Below are 9,455 nucleotides of genomic sequence, written 5' to 3'. Positions count from 1 at the left end.
ATAATTTTATATTCTATCTCCTGGTGCAAAGGAAACTCGAAGTGGGATCTCCACTTAGAGAATCTGGATTGGTTTGAATAATCCTAACGGTCATAAGGTTTGATTATTCAATTCAAAAGTGGACCTTTCGCTCGCAAAATGAATCGAAAGGAGATTTTGGTTGTGATCCTAACTGTAGTAAGGTTTGACCAGTGGGAGTTTTGAGACGATCCTAACTATAGGAATGTTTGATCGCTCGATTTATGGACCTCTCGTTCATTGAAGGAATCGAGAGGGGATTTTGGCTTTGGTCCTAACTGTTTAAAGGTTTGACCAAGTGGGAGTTTTGAGACGATCCTAACTATAGGAAGGTTTGATCACTCGATTTATGGACTTCTCGTTCATTGAAGGAATCGAGAGGGGATTTTGGCTTTGGTCCTAACTGTTTAAAGGTTTGACCAAGTGGGAGTTTTGAGACGATCCTAATTGTAGGAAGGTTTGATCGCTCGATTTATGGACCTCTCGTTCATTGAAGGAATCGAGAGGGGATTTTGGTTTTGGTCCTAACTGTTTAAAGGTTTGACCAAATGGGAGTTTTGAAACGATCCTAACTGTTTAAAGGTTTAATCGTTCAATTTGTGGACCTCTCATTCATGAAACGAATCGAGAGGGGATTTTGGTTTTGGTCCTAACTGTTTAAAGGTTTGACCAAGTAGGGGTTTGAGATGATCCTAACTGTTTAAAGGTTTGATCGTTCAATTTGTGGACCTCTCGTTCATGGAAAGAATCGAGAGGGGATTTTGGCTTTGGTCCTAACTGTTTAAAGGTTTGACCAAATGAGAGTTTTATGAGGGAAGATTGATCTAAAGAGGTGATCGAATCTCATCTCAGCAAAAGAGTATTCGAAAATCACCGTGGGGGTGTAGTGTTTATCACTTTGTTCGTAATGATCGGGTTATCCCTAAAAAATTACATATAACATTCTTCCGAGAACTTCCTGTTACATGAACCATCCACCCCCAGCTTTCTTCGCGAAACTGGGTCTAACATCATACCGAGTTACATGACCGGGTTATCCTTAAGAATATTACATGTAAAAATTCTCCAGGAACTTCCCATCAAGAGTGGGAAACAGTTTAGACTCATATACCTATTGGAGTATCGAGGAGCAGTTTATATTCGTATACTCTTTGGAGTGAGGGGAAACCGTTTATACTCGTGCACCCAATGGAGTTAGGGAAAACAGTTTATACTCGTATACCTAATAGAGTAACATGGTCTCTTTATTTGGCTTGTTTCGTCGTTATGACGCCGGAGTCAATTAAAGCTTGGATTTTGTTTTTGAGTCCAAATAAAATCTCGGTGGGATGAAGAACCCTTCTGTGGTACGCACAGTAGTTTGGATCCGTAATCCTCTTAGCTCCCTCCTGATCTTTGATAGGTGGTAGCTCAATTTTGTCATTGGCGAGGAGGTATTTTAATATGGCTGGAGCTTCATCATTTTCGAAAGAATAGTCCTTTTAAAACTTCGGATCGAGAGTCGTGTTCCCAGTGATTGCAGATGTCATCGGTCAGCTTCTCTCAGCTTTCTTTCTTTTAAGAAAGTGTTCAGCTTGTTCACCGCGCATTTTCAAATCTTTCCAAGTCTTGGATGGTACGACCTCCAGGGCTTCCAGGACATCGATGGAGAGATTATTGTGGCATGTTTGCAGGATAAACTCCTCTGTAACAGGATCTCTGCAATTCATTGCTTTGTTACGGAAGCGTTTGATAAAATTATCGACTGACTCTCCGTCTTTTTGCTTCTCATCTAAAAGGGTTCCGATTAACACTTCGGTGTCATCATCGAAAAAATTGCTGGGGAACAAACTTTCCATGTCATCTCAGCAATTGATGCTCCCTGGCTTAAGACGTCGGTACCAATTGAAGGCGGGCCCACGAAGGGTGACAACGAATGACCGGACCATTAAAGCCTCGTTTTCAGAGATCATGCCCAAATGAGACTTGAAATAAATCAAGTGCTGAATAGGCGAGCTCTTTCTATCAAGCGGTGTGAAGTTAATCATATTGAACTTTGCCGGGTATGGTATTGAATCCTATTCTCTTGGATAGGGACACGGAATACCCGTCTTCTTTACTTCCTGAGCGGACATCAAAGCATTGACTTTGTTTTTAAGGTCTTGCATTTTCTTGTCCTCATATTCATCTCTCTTTGAGCGATGTTGAGTAGAAATAATTGGGCCACCCCCATTGTTATTAAGAGGTGCAATTGAACCAACCCTAATATTGTTATTGGGAGGATCTGTTGAACCACCCCCAGTGTTATTGTCATTAGGAGGTGTATCAGCCATAATGACTTTATCCATTTCTGGATCACTGTCATCTATAACATTCTGAGTGTGGCGGCTAGATTCAGCCCGCTGACTGGACTCGGGAGGTTAAGGCCGTTGAGTTAGCAATTCTCTTATTTGTTGGATAGCTAACTCTATCTCTGTCTTCATCTCAGCTCTAATTTTTTCACGTTGCTTGGCTAGAGCTTCTTAAAGCATTTGAGCAAACTGATCAGAAGTGATTGTGAACACTTCTTTGGTTTGTCCTGTGCTAGACATTATATCATCAGAAGCGATCGCAGAACAAGTGTCCGAGAGTTCATCCTCCGAGGATATTCCTTCATGCATTCTCTTGTAATCTCTACGTCTGATAGCTCCTAACTGGAGTCGAGACATCCGTTGGGAAATTCTTGAATTGGCTTTTCCTCCCGGGGAAAAGTCGGGGTTTGATTCATTTGAACGCCGCTTAGATTTTCCTTTATCAGCCATGTTGATGGTGACTTCAGGGAATTCATCCTTTTGAATAGAAAACTTCTTGCTAAAACATCTCAGCCTGGGCTTTGACATTTCGGTGAAAAGCCTCTGGAACACTAAGACTCTTTGCGGGATGACTTCTCGTTTGGCGTAGTTATATTCCAACAATGCTGCTTTAATGAGTCGTACACAGGAACAATGAGAGTTTATTTCTCGAATAATTCTCTTTCGAAATTTATTCAAACCCACAGCTTGATAGTACGATTCATCGGTATGATTGCCGAAAAATCCTATCGTCTATTGGTATGACCTCCCAGGCATAACGATGTCTTTTGGCGAACACGTCTTCTTCTGGGAGTGTAAAGCCTTGTTGGCATTCTCAGGATAAATTATTGTTGCCTTTGAGCGATCCAAGGTTACGTCAGGAGTCACACGTTTAGAACCACCCCCTTGTGGGTGCGGAGTCTTAACGGGCTCCGAATGCTGATTTTGCACAACTCCAGACTTTGGAATCCAAACTTTGTAGAGTTTTGGTGGTTCTTTGGCCACCGTTTTCTTGTTTCTTTCTCGTCTTCGTTGTAAAAGAGCACGGGCATGAGCTGCGTTTGCACGACGCTTTTGTATACGTTCTTCGAGGGTCGAGCGAGCCCTCTTGACAAAAGTCCATTCATCCGTCGTTAGTTTAGCAGAGGTATGAGTTATTGGTCGTTGAAACAACTGAACCACTCGATACCTCCTCGACTCTAGGTACGCGTGATAATGAACCCCGTCGGTTTGTTCCAAGGCCTTAGCTATTTAGCGAGTGCGGCGCTGACGTTGTCTCTGACGAGCCCTCTTCGTCAGTGCCGATGGGCTTTGATTCGATGACTCTTTAACTAGATAAGAGTCATCACGAGCAGAGATATTGCGAGTATAATCCTCAGCAACAATCAGGCGAGAATCTTCATTTTGTGCCTTCTTTGGCATGTAAGTCTTCTTCAATGGTGAGATCCTCTTGTACTTGCGAGACAATGAAGATCTTGAAGAGGATGATGAGAGATATTCCTCAAACTTGGTTTGGTCGAATTCGTATTCGACCGTGGATTCAACTGGAATCTTGATCGGCTGCGACACGACGGCCTCGGTAGCAAGACCGTTGGCTCCCACTGTGGTCGCCAGTTTGTTTTCGTCAAAAGTTGGTCTCGTTGTGAAATTCATTATATCTTCAGTCGATTACAACAAATTCAAAAAAGAAGCCCTTTTATAAGACTTCTTTTACACAACAAAAGGAAAATTATAACTTTTTAGAAACAAACGCAGGATCGTTATTTGGATCGCTACCTGTGCCGGGGGTGCGTTAGCCCGTGGAGCACCAAATCACAGATTCTGATTAAATCGTGAGGGGTTTAGTGATTCTTCCTTCGTTTATCGAAGTAGGAATTTGAAGTGAAGATCTTATCAAAGTAAGACGATCACTCTTCTTAAGATCAAGTCAAAGCTCGAATCTCAAGGAATTGCTAGAAGCTCAAGTACTCTGCTCTGTCTGCTCCAAAAATGCTCAGCGATCAGCCCCTTCAAAAATCGATCTCAGGGGGTATTTATAACCTCTAGGTGAACAGTGCTTCCGTTATAAATGCCTGACAGTTTTTTTTTTTGTTTGTAACTGCTTTCCACATTTAAAACTCTTGTTTTTGGCAGTTTCAACGTGATTCTCGCCCACGACGTTTCCCATTGTTGTGTTTTGGCCACGTGTCAGCGGGTTCTATAAAACAGTTGTTTGCCTTTGAGAGCTGTCTCCGTGTGGAGACAGTAAACACATGCTCGCTTGTGCGAGACAGTAAACACTGTCTCGCACGGCGAGACAGTAAACGCTGTCTCGCACGGCAAGACAGTAAACACTGCCTCGCGTGCCGAGATAGTCTACACTGTTCTTGGTGTTCTTTTGATCTTTGGATGATCTCTTCTTGAGCTGTATTTGGATATCTTTCAGCATTTTTCGACGCCTACAGGGTTATATGACTCTTCTTAAATAGAAAAATAAATAAGACTCCTAATAAGACTAGAATTACAAAAAAATAGAAAGTATCAAATTCTATCCTAAAGACTCTCTATAATAGAGGAAACAAATCATGAATCAAAATTAAATTTGTTTCCTAATCTAATTTGACTCTAAAATTAAATTTATTTCCTAATATAAATAGACTCCAACTTTATTACTAAAAATAAGCTAAAAACTAATTATTTTCGGATTCAGCCAAAACTGAGTATTACTAATAAGATTTTAAAAATCTAACAATCTAGTTGGCTCCATCTCGTCGAGATAGGCGATTTACATATATAATATGTCAAAATTCACCTTCTAGGTTGGAAGATATGATTGTTTCTTTGCAGAAGTTAATAATACGTATAAATCTATATTTAGTTTGTGATTGTCCGAATCATCCATGAAATTGTTGTTAAGCGTCCTACATCAATTAACGCAACGCGGAAGTAAAATCTCGAAATCTACCAAGAGGTGTTCTCTGAATCCACAAAGAATGATCTCCGAATCCACGAAGAACTTCGAATCCATGAAGAAAATATTGAAAGAGAAATTTTATCGATGAAAAGATATTATTCTCTTTTGGGGTTACATGACTCTTCTTAAATAGAAAAACAAATAAGGCTCCTAATAAGACTAAAATTATAAAGAAATAGAAAGTATCAAATTCTATCTTAAAAAGACTTCCTATAATAGAGAAAATAAATCATGAATTAAAATTGAATTTGTTTCCTAATCTAATTTGACTCTAAAATTGAATTTATTTCCTAATCTAAATAGACTTCAATTTTATTACTAAAAATAAACTAAAAACCAATTATTTTCAGATTTCATACAAAACTGTGTATAACTAATGAGATTTTAAAAATCTGACAATCTAATTGGCTCTGTCTCGTTGAGATAGGTGATTTACATATATAATATGTCAAAATCCGCCTTCTAGGTTGAAAGATATAATTGTTTCTTTGCGAAAGTCAATAATACGTATAAATCTATTTAGCTTGTGATTGTCCGAATCCTCCATGAAATTGTTGTTAAGCGTCCTACATCAATTAATGCAACGCGGAAGTAAAATCTCGGAATCCACCAAGAGGTGTTCTCTGAATCCACAAAGAATGATCTCCGAATCCACGAAGAACTTCGAATCCACGAAGAAAATATTGAAAGAGAAATTTTATCGATGAAAAGATATTATTCTCTTTTGGGGTTACATGACTCTTCTTAAATAGAAAAACAAATAAGGCTCCTAATAAGACTAAAATTATAAAAAAAATAGAAAGTATCAAATTCTATCTTAAAAAGACTCCCTATAATAGAGGAAACAAATCATGAATTAAAATTGAATTTGTTTCCTAATCTAATTTGACTCTAAAATTGAATTTATTTCCTAATCTAAATAGACTTCAATTTTATTACTAAAAATAAACTAAAAACCAATTATTTTCGGATTTCATACAAAACTGTGTATAACTAATGAGATTTTAAAAATCTGACAATCTAATTGGCTCTGTCTCGTCGAGATAGGCGATTTACATATATAATATGTCAGAATCCGCCTTCTAGGGTAGAAAATATGATTGTTTCTTTGTGGAAGTTAATAATACGTATAAATCTGTATTTAGCTTGTGATTGTCCTAATTCTCCATGAAATTACCTGTTAAGCATCCTACATCAATCGTTGTACTACCGGGTCCAAAAAACAAATGACATCAAGCATGAAAATGATATTTACAAACTGCCAGATGCTTTCTCATTTTTTTTAGAATCATCTCATAATCTCATCTTCGCTAATAATATCGCAAAATCGGCTTAACAGCATATATCGAGTTATAAATATCTAGCTTTGTAGGGATACTTATAAAAAAAACTGCTACATGAAAAGACTAAACTGTCTTCCTTCTTGTACTATGATGTGTCCAAAGATAACAACATCATTATTTGGTTCGGGTACCAAATATTCAAAGCCCATCCTCTTTCTCGTCCTTTCCATTTATATTTTCGGGGACACAAACAAACATCAGAAAACTACTCTTTCCTTCATTGAGATCATGAGGTAAGCAATCAAGAAGCTACGGATTATTTAGTGTGTTGGTAATTGTATGCATCATTTAGTTTAATTGAATGTTTATATTTATGTTTTAATTGTTGGGATATATGGTCATGTAATTAGATACTAAATGGATTGCTAATAACTTTTGATGCTTTTCGTCAATTGACGTTATGGATTTCGCGAGGCATAAGAAGGTTTTGATCATTTGACATAACAAGTTTCTTGCTATGTGTAAGCATGACAATAAAAGTTTGTAACATATCGGACAATTTGTAATGGATAATTATAATAAATTCAACAGTTTGCGCTTAGAAAAATTTGTGAATAAATGATATTACTTAAAAATAAATAAAAATATATAATTAAAATTCTCCAACAACATGCAACTTGCAATAAGGCATGAATGCTCGCTGTCCACGAAGAATCAGGCTCAAAAGCATCGTGTGCCTTTTCGTGGACGGCTCTAAACGCGTAAGTGGCAGCGGCTTAACGAAATGACAAGGATAAAGAGTGATTAATAGTATGGTATTTGTGAAGTCTATATGAAATTTGCATCCTTTAAAGAATTTTTAGTTAAAATTATGCAAAATTGCTTATCAAGGTTTCACAAGAAAGCGTGCCTTACTGAAATATCAATCTGATAAGGGTGGTTCTACAGGGATCCCAAAAAATAGGACCCCTGTGGGACAGGTGAGGTGTCACCCCCTGGTGGGGTGATTTACTGTCCATGAACAGTAAATTACCCCACCAGGGGGTGACACCTCACCTGTCCCCTCAGGGTCTCCTGTTTTTGGGGTCCATGAGGCATTTTTCATCTGATAATTTAGCCAGTATGGACTGCCACTTGACTATTGCCGCGCTCGTGTTTCACAACATGGCGCAAAATGCTGTCCCAAGTCAAGTCAAGCCCGGTGTTTTCTCCCTTGAAGCAGAAATGTCACCATCTTGGTGGGCCCTTAATGGGCCCACTAAGTTGCGGCATGGGCTGCTAAACGTGTAGGCCGCGGCAAGCCCGCGGGATAGCCGCGGTGTACTACTATCTAAAGGGCGAAGCAACTAATAACGGAGAAATTGATCAACGTGAGTCCATTGCCCTCCACAAATTCTGATCTAGCGGGTCCCACATAAATGCAGACATTACAACGTGCACCTTTATGATGTAATAATAATAGTAGTGTGAGCATTTATAAGAGAAGAGCCAAAAAATTACGGTTATCCATTCGGTAGGATATAACTATGAATGTTTCTTTTCAATACGAGGATAACGATATAACTGAATATGTACGTATTCATCCGACGCTTAGAATTCATTTCATATTGTTAACATATTGATGGATAATTGAGAAACGTAGCTTACTCAAAAGTATTTGTATCATACGGCACACATACATACGTATGTATGCATGTATATGTGTGTGTGCGCGCATGTATGTGTGTGCATTCAATTCTTAATCTGTTTATCTCATATCGGTTTTTTACATGTACTAGGTGGAATGCACGTGCAACGGTCAAATATCTTATTTGGTATTTTAGGTTTATTTATTTATTATAACATGGCTGTGAAAGAGTTGATGATTATCGTAATATATTAAAGTTTTCAGAGATTTCCATGCGTAAAACCTTGTTGGTTTCAACATTTCGCCATCTAGAGAAGTTTGAAGTCCTAAAAAATTAATGACTTAAGAGCAATTTCAATGATTTGACAGACTAATTTCAAAATATTAATGATGTAAGAGACCGATATCAAAAAGACTCTTATTATTAATAAACAAATAAATTATTGAATTCATCAAAGAAAAATGATAGGTTTTATCTAGTCCTAACAGATTTTATTTACAAAGAAAAATGATAGGTTTTATCTAGTTCTAATGGATTTTATTTAGTTATAAAAAATTACTTCCACCTGTTGCTTATGGCCAACGACCGGGTATTATAGTAATTCAAAAGCTTTCTTTTATAGAATTCCCTGAGTCAAATGCGTAAATTTAGGGAAAAAACACAAATTATGTGATCAATTCCAAATTTTAATATTATAATCCTTTCACATCTTTCCAACTACACTAATTAGTTTGTCTTGAATTTTCAAAGTGATTACTCTCTAGTGTCAGTAAATTATAAAATATAATGATAATGACTTGTATATATTATGCATTCATATGGATTGTATTTTAAAAATAGTTTAAATCTATCCATCATCAAACAACATCTAAAATTTTAAATTAAAGAGTTAGAATAATCAAATATCTGCAGCAGTACCCATATCCGAGCTATATGCTTCATTAACTTAAAAGAAGGTGGGTAATATAGAATGAATAGCATAATTTATTTTGTTAAATAATTAGTTGCGGATCGTGAAATACAAGGAGAATCAGAAGAATATTACATCATCCCAAATAAAAAGTAAATTTCTCCTAGAGAACATTTAGCAATAGATTTTTAAAGTTAATATAATGGATAATCTAAGGACAAGTAATCTAAATATGTCCATTAAATGGTAGACTTTGGCATAATGTCCACTCTTATAAATTGATGTTACATGGGCCTTAAGTCGTGCTTTGATTAATGGTAACTTTACAAAATGCCCCCTCCACTATTGTGCGTT

This window comes from Asparagus officinalis, chromosome 8 (genome assembly GCF_001876935.1).
Source record: "Asparagus officinalis chromosome 8, Aspof.V1, whole genome shotgun sequence".
Classification (NCBI taxonomy): domain Eukaryota; kingdom Viridiplantae; phylum Streptophyta; class Magnoliopsida; order Asparagales; family Asparagaceae; genus Asparagus; species Asparagus officinalis.
The sequence above is the reverse complement of the archived record's forward strand: the minus strand, read 5'-3'. Positions refer to the sequence as shown.